Genomic DNA, 18,470 nt, shown 5'->3' on the forward strand with positions numbered 1-18,470 from the left:
TTGGGTTTTGTGGAGAATTGTGAAGGTAGACACAAGATAAATAACTTATTATTTTGAAAAAGAAAATATTAAGCAAAATGCATTAAGTTAATGACAAGCTCATTGATTTTTCATTTTGTTTATTCACTATCATTTTATCCTTATCCAACTAACAACACCTAAAAGTAATAAACCAAATATTAACTTATTACCTAACATCTGCTAATTATTATTTAAATAAACAACTCAAAGCATAAATTCTACATTATCTACTTACCTTTACCTAAATGTTTTTACTATTGTAAGAGAAATAGGCACATGAAAACGTGTATCATTAAAAGGTGGTTCATAAAAAAGTACAACCATGATATAGACAAAGTGAAATTAAATAGAGGGATGCTCATTTCAATTAATGAAATGAGTGATGAGGGATATTCGTTCACCAATATTGAAGGTTGATAGGTATGAGGGAAAAACCTATTCTTCTACATACCTTCCTCCAACTATAAACTTTAGTATTAATTATAATTATGTTTCTATATTGTTTCTATCAAAGTAGAAAATGAAATAATCCAGTTTCGTAGATATAGAGGTGGACTAAAAATAAAAACCAAGTACCGGCAATATCGGAGTACGAAATTCGTAGTGTAAAACATTTACCATTTAAAAGTTATAAATTAAAGAGAAAATATTTCTGGCTAATAAACGTAATATCTAAGTAAAATTGAAAACAAAAATCAAATGCAGCAATGAACAGAAATCCACGCATTTGATGTAAGTTTTTCCAAAGATTAGGGAATGGTACTATATTTACATATTATCTAAGTAATATTGAAAACAAAAATCAAATATGGCACTGAACAGAAATCCACGCATTTGAGGGAAGTTTGACCGAAGTTTAGGGAAAGATAATATATTTACAATTATCTGTACAAAATCGAAATGGATTACAGTATGGCATGTATGTCTAATATTTAACGACTGAAAAGAAAATTACTAGAAGCTGTTTTTGTATGTAACGTGGTGGGTGTAATTAGGGAATTGTACTATTATGACTCTGCATGTGTGAGAGTTTAAAAAGCAGCAAATGACAAAGACGACGAGTCTGAATCACAGAGGGAGAGCTGGGTGGTTGTTAAGTGGAACCAACAGGGATCCTACTCAGGGGCATGGCTGTAAGGGGCGTTGCCATTTCGCACGATAGTTTAAGCATCTCGGTGAGGTCCACCGGATGGTCAGGAGAAGGCAACCATGTGAGATTATGAAGCAATTGAGCCATCCACAGGTGAACCGTCCTGAGGCCGAGAGCCTTACCCGGGCACACTCCCCGACCTGCACCAAAAGGCGCAAGCCGTAAGTCGTTTCCTCGTACATCCACATGTTGTCCACCTTCAGACAGGAGGAACCTCTCCGGACGGAACTGATGTGGACGTTCCCAGATCTCCGGGTCGTGGGTAATGGACCACATGTTCACCATGGCTGTCGTGCCCGCCGGAACGCACATCCCGTTTTCCATGTGCCAATCCTCCGTGCAGAGGCGGGCCCATGATAAGAGAGGCCCCGGCGGATGCATTCTCAGAGACTCTTTCACCACCGCTTGAAGATACGGGAGCTTCTCGATGTCGTCCTCCCTTACGTTTCTGTTGCGCCCGACAACCGCGTCGAGCTCGGCGTGAGCTTTGCCCTGCACTTGTGGGTTCACCAACAGCTCTGCCATTGTCCATTCTGTAAGCAAAGCGGTTGTGTCTGTGTCGCGGAAGATCATTTCCTATACAGATATCAAATTATTATTATTATTATTATCTAATTGTAAGTTCACCGTCCAGAGAGAAGACACCAAAAAAACACCCATTTAATGAATAAGACTCTTTATTTGAGACCCACTTCCACTCTCAGTGATTGGACCAAAAGAAATTTAATTCTAAAACTGAAACTGTAAATTTATCGAAAGAATAGTAAAGTTTTTAGTTATGATACCCATAGAACTGCAATCATGTCGTCGTCGTCGAGCTTGTCTTCTCCTTGGAGAGAAAGGAGGACATCGACAAAGTCTAAGTCGGCCGCGTCGTCCCTCTGTCGGTGCTCCTCGATGATGTTTTTGACAAACGATGTAACACGCGGGACAAGGCGAGCGCAGCGGCTGTGGATTCTGAGTGGGTCGAACACTCGTAGCCATGGCAGATGATCAGCCCAGTTGAATGCTCCAAGGAGCTCGTAGCCCTCGTTGACCATCTCGCCAAGAATCTTCTGAGTCTGAACATCGAAGGACAGTTGACCAAAGACACTTCCCATTATATTATTGAGTGAAGCTTTCTGAACGTGTCGTCGAAGCTGGACGGCACCACCGTTGATAATAGATTCGTGTCGAATGTCGGAAAGCATTGTCATGGAGTCCGCCTGACGACCGATCTCATGCGCCGCAATTCGGCGTGGAGAGAAGAGATGAGTAGCAGAAATTCTTCGCAGGAGTCGCCAATAATCACCATTAGGCGCGAATCCCATCGCCCTGCCGAACATTAACTGCTGCGCGGATTGTTTGAGCGGTCGGTCTGCAAAGTGAGGGGAGCCGAGCAAGTCTCTGGCCACGTCAATCACTGCTAGCGTTGAGCCCAAGCTAAACGCCATGAGTTTCTTGGCGCCATGGAGACGAGCCAGATACTCAAGCTTTCGGTGAGCCAGGCCGACGCTCATGTCCATGAGGCTTCCGATTATCGGCCATCCTTTGGGGCCAGGAATTGCGGTGCCTTTCTTGTGTCTCGCAGCCCATGCACAGCATCCAGGGCGGAACCAAGAGACAATATGAGCGCAAACAGCAGAGATGAGCAGTGCCATATAGAGAGGCCATAGATCCCATGAAAAAACATGCGCATTGGATTCTGAAAAATAATCACGTACTCCAATCTTTGTGACAAAAGGAATGGCGTGTACCCACCACCCCCCTGTTGCAGAGGTTTCAGGATTCTCCATTGCGTAAGATACGGAGAGGCCAAGGATGGAATGAGTGAAAAGGAAGGTGACACTAAATTGAAAGTGGATGGGGTCTTTTATAGCAGGAGGAATGTGCGTAGAATATACTGGGCCGTCAAAAGCGCAAAACGGGACGTCAGGAGGAATGTCTAGGGAAATGGGTGAACCGTGGGCTGCACGCGTAGTGCTAACCCTTCGGACAAGTCTACCGAGGGTGGAGAATTGTAAAAAATGTTTGGAATTTCGGTTAAAAATAAATAAATAAATAAATTTTAAGATAGTGTTTAAATCATGTTTTTTCATAAAAATGATTATTAAAAATAAATTTCTAAGTACTTAAGATTTTGAAATTTGACCATTATATTTAAATTTACAAAAATTTCTACTAAAATTATTATAAATTTACAAAAATCTCTATTAAAATTATTAAAATATTACCAGAATAACTTAAAAAACAATCGACTACTACTAACGTTCACGTGGAAACGACGGAGAAATAACAGGATCCGACACGGTCGCGTGTATGTAATAGAATACCACCTCCGTTGAATGCGTCGCACCTCAGCTTAGATGCAGACATTGGAGATTCGTCATGTTATTATATTTATCAAAAAGATTTATATATATATAATCTATTAAATTAAATTAGACATTCAAAAAGACAACCCGAAAATCGTAAGATCAAGAAACACCATGAAAATGATAAGCGAAAGGATAAAGAAACAACGTGAAAATGATAGAGCGCAAGTTCTTTGGAGGAGAGTGTCCGGTGCGTGCGTGGTTATAAATTAAGGGAAAAAGAGTTATGTGAGGGAGGCTTTTGCATATATCTGCTATTGAAAAGTCAGAGGTCAAGGAACAAAGATAGTTCACTGTTTCCACCTAAAACTTTTCATAAAAAGCTACTTTAAATAGTCCCACAATAGTACATTCAATTACAAAGCCATACGTGAACGTTCATGGAAGTTACAAATAAAAGCGTGGAAATTTCTTTTAATACAATCTGTTCATGTTGTGTCGTTTTCGGAAAAGAGAATGTTATTAAATCTCGTAAAATATCAAAAAATATATATAATATCAATAATAATCAATTAAAATCATAAATTGGAGTTTGATGAGTAGTTTCGGGGTTATTTTAGTTGGTCATGTTGGCGTTGCTAAGTTTCTCGCGAGTCGGGAGGTCACAGTGTCAAATCTCTTCGACTCCATGTGTAAGGACCTGCAGTCCTAAACGCGTTCCGCTAGAAGTGCCACTGCAACCGACGAAGGGCGCGTGGTTAGAAACCTGAACAAATGATGGAAGAGCAAGCTCACGACTTCATGTGCGATGGTTATGTGTGATAATGCGGGCAAGGAAGGGAGCAAGGAGGAGTTTATATGTGTGAAGGCATGAGTTATAACTTATGGAGGCCGACCTACAACTTAAGGCAAGCCGACATGTATTTTGACGAGTTTGCAATGAAGTAGGGGTGTTGGGCAAGTCGGCTGGGCAGCCAAGACTTCGACCTACGATTGGTAGAGATGGAGGTGCGTTGGAGCTCATTTGAACACAACCGCTCATCGCTCAAACATGTGAAGTGCGCAGAACAAGAGGTGGACGCAGCAAGAGGAAGGCGTAGTTTAGGAGATTCGCCCGTTCTTGGGCAAGGCCGCACGGAGGTGAATACGCATCTTGGTTTTGGGTGAAGGGCACGGGCAGGGTCGCCCGCTATTTGGAGAAAGGCGTGCATGGTGTGTGGGCGCCCGGTTTGTGCAACGACTTGGCATGGGTTCTTGGGTGACTCGAGGGAGCGCCCGCCCGTCATGCAAGTGTGCATGGTGACTTGGTGAAGAGTTGAGATTGTGGACAAATGTGTGTCTCGGGTGGAGGTGCGCCCAAGTTGGGAAAACAACACGATAGTGCGACGAGGTGAACGAAGGGTTGGTGAGTTGTGCGGCGACTGTACAGAGGCGTCGACGAGCTAGGCAACCGAGTTTGCCGAAGGTTGTAAATCTGGCTAAGTATGAAACTTGGAGTTTCCAAGTATATTTGTAAAACTTTGTAATATTGAAACACTGTATAATATATTATCGGGCAGACTCATTGTTCAAGGAGTTGCCCCTCTCTTTATACTGTGCAATTTTTTTCTTCATTTATAATTGCTGATGTTAATGAATGTGTATGGGTGTTCATTGGTATAAAGGATAACATTAACAATACTTGGTTGCAAAACACAAACTAAGTAGGATAAGTGGTTAGGCGTAGTCCACAAACATAAGTATTGGTGAAAAGAAAGTGTTCAATGGTGCCGCACCTCGCCAAGTGCGGTTGAAAGACTACCGCCAGGTTGGGGGTGCGACAGGTGGTATCAGAGCTCGGTGAAGAGATTTTCAGAGCAGGGTTTCTCATGACGAAGTGCAGATATTGAAGTTGATTCAGGGTTGAAGAAGCTTGACAGTTGATGACAGTGGAAGCAAGTACTTGCAGGTGAAGGAAGTTGTTTCACATACGAGTGGAACAAGGGTTGGTTCAGGTTGCAGGCATCTTGGTGAAGCTGTTGAATGGTTGAAACTAGATCGCAAAGAAGAAGGAATTTGTTAGCAATGGCAGCTGAATCTCAGGCCGGGTCTAGTCACGGTGCGAAGGATGCTACTATGGCATTCATGGAAAAAGTGTTGGAGAAGATGGAGGACTTAGAAGCTTTCTAGACTAAGAAGATGGACTTGATCGAGAAAGATCAAGAGGGCAATTCGAAGATGAAGAAAGAGCTCGATGAAATCCGGACTCAACACAAGTACATTGATCTTATGTGTACACAACTTGAAGTAAGGGTCAAGGAGGTTGAAGAGGCAAAAGATCAGGGTCTTGTAGAGATCGTGGGCTTGTGAAAATCTCTTAACGAAGTGAGAGATGAGATCACGGTGTTGAAGAAGGTCGTGAGGCATAACTCAGGTGGAGTGCCTCATGTGAAAGTCAAGGAAACAGAATCTTATGATGGTACAAGGAGTGCAAAGACTCTGGGAAACTTTCTATGGGACATGGAGCAATACTTGGAACGCTTGGGTTATCCAATGATGAGACGAAGGTCAAGGTAGCTGCTCAGTTCTTGCCAAAGGATGCTAAGATGTGGTGGCGAAGGAGGATGGATCAGATTTCCAATGGCAGTGTTGGTGACATTAATTCGTGGGATGAGATGAAGAAGGCTTTGCAGACCCATTTCAGTCCTCAGGATGAAACGTGGGAAGCAAGAATGAAAATTAAGTGCATAAAGTAGACTGGGAACCTACAGACATATCAACGGGAGTTTGCAAGTGCGGTTCTGGAACTTCCTGACATGGTGGAGAGGGACAAGGTGTTCAATTTCATTACTAGATTGAAGCCTTGGGCACGCAATGAAGTGAAGAGGCAGAGGATTAGAACACTTGAAGAAGCTTTTTCTGCTGTGGACAGGTTGGTGGAGCACTATGATGAGACTTCTAATGATAGGAAGAAGAAGTCTGACAAGCCGAAAGAGAAGAAGAAGGATGATGCTTCGAAATCGGATGATAATTCGAAGACGAAGAAAGCCTTGAAGTGTTGGATATGTGCTGGACCACATACGGTGAAGAATTGTCCTTCTAAATCGGAAGTGGCTGCGATTGCACAATCTAATACGAAGAAAGAAGAACCTTCTGTGGGGACGATGCCCTTAGGGTTTACCAAGAGACGTAACCTATAGTGTGATCTCCTTTTTCTTGTACTAAATATTCATAAAATTATTTTGAAAAATAATATTCATTGTACCAATTGATTCCATCTAAGGATATATAAGAATAATATCAAAATCATGGATATCTATAACACAAAAGGTTGAATGCAACACATATTTATTCATGGAAATCTTAAAATATTTTAAAAAGTGAGCATTTACACCATCAACATATGTGCTTTGAATACTCTTCACTAGTATTTTAAATACTTTAGTCAAATTAACATTGATCAAATTATATTGTCTACTACGACCTATAGATATAACCACTTACTCTTTCTAAATACATACATGAACTTATAATATAGATTTTTAACATGAAAAGAAACCCTTGATGCTTTCCTTATTGGTCCTATTAGCATGAAACCATTTATCTAAAACTACTTTTTCAAATTAATTTTTAGGAAGTGCCATCATCTTCCAAATTTCCAATACTTTTGACCATATTGTGAAATCTTTTTATAAAATGCAAATGTAATGCGAATTTCCACTTCTCTTTCCATAATAAATTTGAATTTTCAAAATTCTTCAATAAGAGTACCATTCTCTTTTCCTATAAAATATTGCTTTCCATTCTCTTTGAATAACTGTTTAAAAAAAAAATACTTACTAGAGAAAAATAGGCATAGTAGTGACTATATCTTTCCAATTTGCTATTATGACCACACTAACAAAATTATAGAGCCACTTAATATGTAACGAAACTTGTTCATCTTTCAGTTCATAAAAATATATCATATATGCATTTCTTGTGGTCGTCCTATGTTGGTGGTTTCTTGTAGCAAATGTTAGCAAAACACTATTATGGATTACTCATACTCCAACAAACAAATGTGAGGATTGTGAATTTAGGCCCTAGAGTCTATTGGTTGCTCATTTTCATGTTGTGATTATGATTTTGAATTAATATTATAGAAAATAAAAAACATAAACATAAACCATGAAACAAACGACGAAAGTCCAAATAATACCGTGAATTGATTTTATTCATAACACGTGTGTGAATGCCTCTTAGCCAAAAACGAAACTCTCTGGACCTCCTCCTTGGGAGGGGTTTTTGAAAATTCTCTAGCTGCAAGCAAATTTTGCCTCTCAAAAGGGTAAATGAGAGAGAAAAGAAATGAAAATGAAAAAAGGAAAATGGTTGAGAGCTCAATTACTCAGGAGAACTCGAATATCACAAGTTCAAAAGTTGTACAATGAAAAATGTCATGGTTAATGAGAATAATTTTTTTTCTTATTTATAACAAAATGGTTGCTAGATTTGATGAGGTTAAATATTGAAAAATATTTGTTAGATCAAATCAAGATCTAACTACTTTTGGTACTTTATTATTTTTGTGAGAGAAAAATTTCCAAAAGTGGTTAATGGCTTTTATTATGGATAATTAACTAAAAAAATATTGACTTATTTAGCTATTGAATGAAAAATTCGAAGTAAAAATGGTTTAATAGATTATTTCTAGTTGAGGTAAAACTATTAAAAATAATTCGCAACTAAATATTCTACCAAATTATTTCTAGTTTATAAGATAAAATGGTTGGAAATAATTCATAAATAAATTATTTAATAAATTATTTCAATGATAATAAATACATTGAGTGAAAATAATTAGACTACCTTCACATAAATGAGTAAAATTGTGAGAATAACATATAGTTAATAAATTTATGTTTTATTCTAGTGTAAATAGGTAAATTAATGGAAATAACTTAGGTAAATAGGTTCTTTAGTCTATATATTTAGGTGAAAGTGGTTTTAATTTATGAAAGCCATACTAACATGGTATAATTTAATCAAAAAAACATCTTTTTCTAGCTAGTCACTTTTTATGTAATAATATATTCGAGAAACCCTTGAAAAACGTTGATTTTAAATCATCAATATCTCCATTTTCCATACTCTACTTTGGTATATATTTTTCCTTAACATATATGTTTTTTCAATAGGATATAATATTTGTACTCAATTTCTACAATTTCTGCTAAAAACTTATATATATTAAATTTATGTGGTCCACTTTCTTTTTTGTTCCCTGAAAAATCTGCAAAATGGGAAACATTTCTACCCTTTTTTTCACCAAGGTCAATTCTCTTACTAGACCTCAATGAATCCAAAATATAGCATGAAATAAACCCTTAATATTCAAGAAATAAATTCAATAATCCACACACAAGAATAAACATAAGAGATCTCAATAAAAACACTTGAAATAGGGTAACACCATATATTATTCCTTAATGAATGAATTCACTCCTCAATCATTAATTTTTTAACTTAATTAGAATATTTTTCACGGTGCCTATTACATTATTTATTCTTTTATTTATGATACTTTGTATTTACTAAGAACAAAATAAAGGAAGAATATTCTAGTAGGCGAACCTTTTCTTAACTCCTTGAATCTTCTAAGAACATTAACTTTATTTACAATATAATGATACATATAAATTATCATTGCCTTGGGTAACCCCCTAGGTACCCCCATATTACACCACATAGGTACACTACAACTTGTTAGTGATTTGTAAAGGGATAGAGTATCACTCATGCGAAATATGTTTGGGTCGACGGTCATTAACATGTTTCCTTATGTGCAAGGAAATACATAATAGGAAATTAAAATTAATCAATAAAAAGGATTATGTCTTACCGTAGGATAATAAGGGTGATTTCAACCTCTTACAATATCTAAGCATGTAAGTTCTCACAACTAGTTATAATGTTTCTTAATCTTTTTGGAGATAAAATATGTATAAAAATTTTAAACATCTTATGTTTGAAATGATAACTCTACCCATCATGAGGAACAAAATAAAATTGAAATAATAGAAAATAGAATTGGAATTGATATTAAAGGATGGAAATTAAAGATGGCAATTGTGAGAAAAATATTACAATTTCATTGGAAAATAAGATTAAACTATTAAAATATTTATTATAAATACAAGTAATTTAATGTTAAAATTGAAGTTACAAAAAATAAAAGATTAAAAAATAAATTTTGTTAGAAACAATGGAAACTAGGACACTACTAAGAGGGAAGGTGAATCAGTAGCGTCACCAAATTATACAACTCTTGACAATTTATACTTTTCAATCACTTTAGAAACCACTCATATAATCAACAACATAACTTAACCATGTAAAACATATCATCATAATCATTATCATATACATGTGCAACATAAATATAAGGCATCAATATTCATTTTATTTCTTTGGAAAATACAAGCTTCAACTTGCTATTACATCATTGCAACACAATCTTCCACTTATAGGTTTATCAATTGCTACTGGAAAGAAATTCTATATCTACTTGTTTATAAGCTACCACTGAAAGGGAATACTTCCCCTGCTAGTTTATCATCCACTACTGAAAGGTACTATTTCCCCTGCTTGTTTATCAATTTTCACTAAAAGGGATTGTTGCACCTGCTCGTTTGTTAGCCATTGTTAAAAAGAACTATTTCCCTTGAAATGAAAGATACCACTTGCTATCCCTACTGATCCATCTTTCATCCATTTTCAAACTCAAATCAATAGGCTACTTTCTTTCATAAACAAATAAATTTCTCACCTCAACCACTCCCCACAAACACCATAAAAAACACCTTCAGCAATCTTCGATTACTGAACAAACCACCAAACACACCAGCAACATCAATCCTTAGTAATTACTAATTTCACCATAAAAACATATTTGTTGAATACATTAAAACACCATTCCCCAGTTCATTATCTACCTTCTCAACCACCTTTTAGATATCAAAATTGGTCTCTGATTCACCCCTGATGCATACTGACATTATGTATCTCATTGCTCCAACAAGCTATTACCTTCGTTATTTGATTCTGCTTATAAAAAATATGGACTGGTATTTTTGAATTAAAACTTTAATTATCTTCATCTATTCATCATGCATAAATATTTATTTTTTATCCTTTGTCCTGCTTCAATTAATCCTTCTAAACATGCTCTCCAAGTCTTCTAACTCTACTCTGCTATCTCTCTAAGAAAAATTGAGCTTAACTGCTCAATTTTGCTATTCTATAATTTTTTAGAATTCAACGGTTCTCCTTCTAAATTTGGCTATTTGCGCTGCCAACACATTCACCAAATATGAAATATAACTCCAATTTTAAGTTGTCTACCTGCTTTCATGCTAAACCTTTTAACTGGCCCGCCATCGTTTTGTTTTTAGCCCCCAAAGGGATTTAAACTATGTTGTTTTCTCACTCACACAAAGCCCTTAAACATTGCCCAAAGCACTTAACATTGCAACATTATAACTCCATGGACCCATTTCTCTTTAAGCCCCAAATGGCTTATTTCTTTTATAATTCTTTTGCACCCTTGGTTTTACACCTACGCAAAAAACCACATCTTGGTCCTTAAGCTTTAGCCCATGGCTTTATTTCCTTCTAGGATTACATGTTTGGTGGGTCTAACACTCTTAACTTATTCTCTTTTCATTGGTCGTTAGCTTCAACTATATCTTCCACCATTTCCTAGAGTTGAATCATCTCGGGAGTCCTCTCCTTATGCCTTTTAGTTTTCTTCCAGGTCAATGCCTCTAGGATGACATGTCTCGAGTGTCTTCTTATTGATTCTTTGCTTCGACACCATATGCCACCATTTTCTGACACTAAATCGGCCCAAAGATTCCTTTATTGTACTAACTTGAAGCCTTTTAGGTCCGGGGATTGGGATGAGGTGTCTCGGTGGCAACCACTGCCACAGTTGTGAGCCAATAAACCACTAGCAAGAGTGATTTGTCTACCACATATGCCTGGTGCCTAATCATCTCAACAAAAATTTGCATGCACACATTGTAAACCTTTCGTGGAATCCCATCTAGGGTGGTGTCATGCTCATTTCATTGTCACCACGTGGTGCCATCTGGGTGGTGACACATGTCACTCAGATTTGGCACCTTCGACCACCTAAAAATGTCAAAAATGCATTCCATGTGTCCCCAGGTCTAACATCATGTTTACATCATCATGCACTAATAAAATACTGCCACAGATTTGCTAGTGAGGAGAGAGAAAAGGGTTTAGGCTTTTGGTTTTGAAATAAATTTATTCATTAAGAATTACAACACAAAACCATCAGGTCCAATCCTTCGCTACTCATTGTACCATATTCCTTGGCCTTATGTCACCCTGGGCCTTTACCTCTGTTTGCACCTTATTTTTGTCGAGGAAGACTTGCCATGGTGGCATGGTTGTGGGGACCACTTGCTATTGAACTCCACCAATGAAAGCCTTTTTCATCATTGTGTGGACTGTCCACCTCCACACAAAGCTACTTCATCCTAAGCCTTAACTTTACACGTAAATTTGGATCCTTCTGGGGTACATCCAATAGGATGAGATATATAGTGGGACCTCTACTGGCAAATGAGAATTTTTTTTCCATTGACATCCACTCAGGCTTACACAATCCCAGGCACTCCTCTTGTGTGCAGCTTTAAAACCATCTAGAGAACATCTTCCAAGATGAGATGTCATGGGATCTCCACCACTGACCAATATAAATTCATTTAGTCACTGCATTGTAAGCCACGTTCTCCCAAAGTCTTAGTTATATTCTCCACTAAAAAACTCCACCACCTTTGGCAACGACACAAAAATTAACTTGCTCCAAAAATTTCCTTCATCAACTTAGCTCTGCTACTTTGACTCTGTGGGTTCTCACCTTTGACTAGAAATAACTTATGATTCAGAAGTCCTTCTTCTAACTTCTATATACCATTGGAAATCTCTTTTAGAGCTCTATCCATCCAAGTGGGTTCCAGCTACATTTGAGGTGATATGTGATTCCATAAATGGCTCTAAAGCCTTTTCACCTTAATAATTCTTTGTCTTTACCATTATTTAGACTAATATTCATTCTTCTCGCAACCATTTCTTCTCTTGCCATAGCCTCCTTTGACATTCTTGTTAATCTTCCTATGACACCACTGATCTAATGACAACACCTTTATTAATACTTGTTCAAAATCAGCCTTATGCCCACAACACCTTTGATAGTGACAACATATCAATACTTGACATCAACAAACACCTCCTTTGACAACATATTCTAACAATCTCTCATCATCTTCTTTGCATTTGTCATTAGTGACATCATATTCTAGAAATATCCCCCTTTGGCATTGATGGAAACACTGTAAGCAAAGATAAGTGCATTTTTCTTCTCTTCTCTTATTCTTTGTGGATGTTGCTTCCCTTATGATGCAATTCTCCTTTGTGTACTTGTAGTATGGTGTACTTATCCATCTTTTTGTTTTGGTTTGGGTGTTATCCTCCCCCTTTGTTTTGTTTGAGGTACTTCTCCCTCTTTGACATCAATGGAAATGATTACCAACATACTCCGCCTCTTAACAATATTCCCTAAAAGAGATATTCAAGAGAGCTCTTCATTCATGTACAACTAAGCCATAAGAAAAATCATGCATCTTGGTCTACGTCTCAGCAAGGCTTACATTCATAATAGTGCATCCATGGACACATACACCTGATCTCTAGAATCAAAAACAATCTATCTTATGCATGACTGACACCATCAACTTGTCAACTAATAAAGAACAAGGTACAACACTTAGAAGTGCTTATATGACAAACATAGAGGGACTCTCACCAATGAATTCTTAGACTAACAACTCATCATATCCTTTATTTGATAGACTTCTAATGGAAGTAGATTCACCTCATGAATTTGACTCAACATGAACATTAGCACCATATAAATCGTGACTATTTCAACAACACTTGAATTGAAAATCTCCTACTAACAATATGAATACCAAACTAACTAAAATCTAATGACAGGTAATACCAATATTAGTACATGGTACCAAGTCTTAATGCCTTTCATAACAATGATACCAAATTCTTAATTGATACCTTTGTTATAAGTTATTGAGAAATTTTTAACTAAGTATTCTCCCCTTGTGATTATGATCTTTTCACCAATATTAATTCTCTCCACAAATCTAATGTCTGGTACCAATCACTAATTAGCATAGTCTAAAAGCATTACAACATTCAAACAATTCATCATATGTACAACAAAAAATTTGAGTATTCAGATAACATTAATTTCCAGCCATAACACCATCAGCCTCTATCTTCCACACTTATCCTTAAGTAGTAAAAAACTGATATCAGTTGATGATACCAATTGTTAATCGATTAATTTGATACCTAAATGTTAACTTGAGTATAATCCCCTTGTGGTTATGCTCCCTCTTTGGCACTAAGAATTTGTAATCATACTTGCACAAGCCAAGGAAACTTCAATAATAAACAGATCAACACCTTTGTTCTATCATCCCTATATATATTCAAACTAACAATCTGATTTAACAACATCATTGAGTCATCCAAAAGACATACTACTTAAGTCCTTTACAATCAACCACAATTCTCAGCAACACTAGTTTACTTCAGCTATTTCATAAACTAAGGAAAAACATAAGGGGAATACTTCCCTTAACCTTCAGATGCACTACTTGGAATGTTCCTTTCTACTCCTTGCATTTGTCCTTTCTAGCTTCTCTTGAAGCTAACCTCTTCTTTTCAATGAGGAGGAACAAGGGATCTACTCCCCTTGAGTAGATTTAGTCTCTTTTTCTTCCACACCTGGGTATGCTAAGTTTTTACTTGGTCAACACGATGAGCTTATTTCCTATGCTCATCTCTTATTCTTACCTAACTGAGTGACTTCTTGCCACAATTTGAGCATACAAACCACTAACCATTCCCCTTGTTAACACTAATTAAAGCCAATAAACAAATTATTTGTTGCTCTCATTTCTCTCTATTTGTGTTTTCTTTCTGCTTGTACTTATTTGGGGACCTGTTTGGGATGTTGCTACTTCTTTTATCTGATTGAAGTCTTTATCTATTGTAGCTTATATAAGAGAGATAAACCATAAAAATTTCAGGCTCTGATATGCTAATAATATTTAAGGCCGAACACTAGTTTTTGTTTCCTCCATGCATCGTTAGACCTACCTCTCTTATGATTGTTGTAATAACTCTTGCGTTGTTATCCTTGCTTGCTCCCAACATGATCCATACCTTTGTTTCCACTTTTTTGGAAAGAGGATTCCTTACCAATTTTGCATGTAGTTGCATAGTGCCAAAAATTCTTACACCTATAGCATTCAACTTTATTTATAAGGGGGGGAAATGAATTATTCTTACCATATATTCTTCTCACCGAATCTCTTTGACTGATGCTCACTCTCATGGTGCTTTTGATCCTTTGATAATTTTTCCTTTGAGGGGAAAAGGCTCTTTATGCATTACCATTCAAATTTCTCTGAGCAACTCATGGTTGTTTCTAAAAAAGAGTGTTCTGACTATGCTATTACAACTTATTTTTCCTCTTTGGACACTTGGAGGAAAAGTACCCTACATTACCACTAAAAAACCATATGAGTGTTTTCACACCTTTGTCTTTACCTTTGGAAGTATGTTTTTCTTCTTGTTGTGTTCTCTTCTCTACTATTGTAGTGTTTTTGGGTATTTCTTTAACAAATTTGATGGGTCCCTTTAATGTTGTTGTTGAGTCACTTCCACTAATCAAACTTGTCCTATCCTGAGTGGGGCTTTGATTACCATGAATTCATCCAGAGATTCATAACTCTTTGCATGCTTCTAATATTTCAACATCTACTCTTTTAATATAATGATATCAACTTCCAGATTCTGATTTGAGGTTTTAAGCTTCTTGATCTCCTCAAAATATAATATGATTTTCCTTCTTAAATAAATATTTTCTTCAAGATCTTCCAACTCAATAAAGGAGCTACTAGATTCACAACTGTGTATTTCACTATCTGCTTGTTCAAGAACTTTTTCCCTTGTTGAATTTAGCTATTCTTTTGTTGACACATGAAATGTCCTATCTAGCCCTCTACCAGAGGTGGGACCATCGACTTATTAAACAACATCTAGATATTCTATTTCTATCAAAGTAATTCCTTCTTCACTACAACGACATGAGGAATTATTTCTTTAATTAGAGCTTGCAATTGAGAAACTTGAAGATAAATGGCCTATTGTTCTACAATAATAATAGAACAACAACATACTTGTAGATTGTATCTCCTCGACATTATTTATGTGTTGATAAGCAACTTGGCCTCTTAATACATGTGAATCATCCTCTAATTCATGATCTTCAATACCTTTTGAATCTTTAACTACTCCATTCTTTAGAGAAACTCTCTTGACATCACATGCATCTTGTATGTTTGTATCATAGATGGGTTGCAACTCATTCCATGTCTCTTTGGTAGTCTCACAACATATTACTTTCTCAAGATCTGACTTGGAAAACCCTCTCAATATTTCCTCCTTTTATATTTCATCAACCTCATTATCTATTAATCCATTCTCCACAGCCAGTCATAGATCCAAATCAAGAGCTTACAAGAAGATTTTTATTTTTACCTTCCAAGTTATCTAATTTGAGTCATACAAAAATGGAACTTCATCTGAGGTAATCCAATCCTGATTCTCCATGTTCCTTAATCTTCCTTCCAGCTATTAAACTGATCCTAAAGGAACCTGGTTGCTCTGATACCAATTGTTATAAAAAATGGAAAACAAGACACTACTGGGGGGGGGTGGGTGAATCAATAGTGTGACCAAATTATACAACTCTTGACAATTCATACTTTTCAATCACTTTAGCAACCACTCATGTAATCAACATCATAACTCAATCATGTAAAACATAACATAATAATCATTGTCATACACATGTGCAACATAATATATATATATATATATATATATATATATATATATATATATATATATATATATATATATATATATATATATATATATATTATATATATATATATATATAAATATATAGATAAGACATCAATATTGTTTTTATTTCTTAGGAAAATGCATGCTTCAACTTGCTATTACATAATTGCACCACAAGCTTCGACTTGTAGGTTTATCAGCTACTACTGAAAGAAACTTCTATCCCTACTCATTTATTAGTTATCATTAAAAGGGACAAATGCCCTCGCTCATTTATCATCCACTGATGAAAGGAACTATTTCCCTTTCTCATTTATCAATTTTAACTAAAAGGGATTGTTGCCCTGTTGAAAGGGACTGCTGCCTCTGAAATGAAAGCTACCACTTGCTAACCATGTTGATCCATCTTCTATTCATTTTCAAACTCAAATCAATAGGCCATTTCTTTCATAAAAAAATAATTTTCCCACCTCATCCACTCACCACAAACACCATAAAAATAACCTTCAACAATCTTTGGTTACTGAACAAACCACCAAACACACTAGTAGCCTAAATCCTTAGCAATTACTAATTTCACCATAAAAACATCTTTGTTGAATACATCAAAACACCATTCACCAATTCATTCTCTTCCTTCTCAAACACCTTTTAGACACCAAAATTGATCTTTGATTCACCCCTGATATATATTGATATCATGCATCTCATTGCTCCAACAACCTAACATCTTGGTTGTTAAATTCTACTTATAAAGAATTTGGAATGATATTTTTGAATTAAAACTTTAGTTACCTTAAGTTATTCATCATGCATAAATATTTTTTTATTTTTTATTTTTTCTTCTTCAATTAAGTCTTTTAAACATTCTCTCCAAGTCTTCTAACTCTTAATTGTTGTCTCTCTAAGAAATACTAAGCTTAACTACTCAATTTTGTTATTTTAGAAATTTTCAGAATTTAGCAGTGATGCTTCTAAATTTGGCACTTCTTGAAATTTAGTTATTCGGCCAAATTTGTCTCTAGATATGTCCATGTCGCTATTTGCGCTGCCAACTCATTCATGCATATTTTATATTATTTTTAGTGTTGTTTATTTGGTGCATGTTCACCAAATATGGCGTATAACTCCAATTCTAAGTTTTCAACCTGCTTCCGTGCCAAACCTCTTAACTGGAACACCATCGCTTTGTTTTTAGCCCATAAAAGGCTTTAAACTATGTTTTCTACTCATTCACATGAATTCCTTAAACATGGCCCAAATCCCTTAACACTACAACATTATAACTCTGCATGCCCATTTCTCTTTAAGCCCCAATTTGCTTATTTCCTTTGTAATTCTTTTGCGCCCTTGGTTTTACACTTGCGCATAAAACCACATCCTAGTCTTTAAGCTTTAACCCCTATCTTTATTTCATTCCAAGATTACATGTTCAGTGGGCCTGACACTCTTCTCTTGTGCTCCTTTCATTGGTCATCGACTTCAACTATACCTCCACCATTTTTTATGTTGAATCATCCTAAAAGTCCTCACCTTACACCATTTAGCTTTCTTCTAGGGTGTCGCCTCTGGGGTGATGTGTCCCAACTCTCTTCTTATTGATTCTTGGCTCTGATCTTATATACCACCATTTCAATGCTAAATCAACCCAAATATTCCTCTGCTACACTAACTTGAAACCTTTTGGGGTCTAGGGACCGAGATGAGGTGTCCTAGTGGGAACCACTTCCACACATGTGAGTCAATCAATGACTAGTTGGGGTGATCTTTCCACCACATATGTCTAGCGCCTAGTCATCCTAGCAAAACTTTGCATGCACACCTTATGAACCTTCTGGGAAATCCCATCCGGGGTGACGTCATGTTCACATCACCGTCGCCACATGATGCCATCTGAGTGGTGACACATGTTACTCAGATTTATCCCCTTTGACCACCTGAAAATGTTGAAAATGCATACAATATGTCCCTAGGTATGACATCATGTTAAC

General features: G+C 36.5%; 1 pseudogene; it reads right to left on the minus strand.

Annotated features, from left to right (window-relative positions):
• Window positions 1-1,114: 1,114 nt before the first annotated feature.
• Window positions 1,115-2,946, minus strand: LOC149202932 (cytochrome P450 78A4 pseudogene; annotated as a pseudogene).
• Between the last annotated feature and the right edge of the window lie 15,524 nt (window positions 2,947-18,470).

Source organism: Pinus tabuliformis, chromosome 2_1 (genome assembly GCF_031772625.1).
Source record: "Pinus tabuliformis cultivar Carrire ecotype Pingquan chromosome 2_1, CPIR1, whole genome shotgun sequence".
Classification (NCBI taxonomy): Eukaryota; Viridiplantae; Streptophyta; class Pinopsida; order Pinales; family Pinaceae; genus Pinus; species Pinus tabuliformis.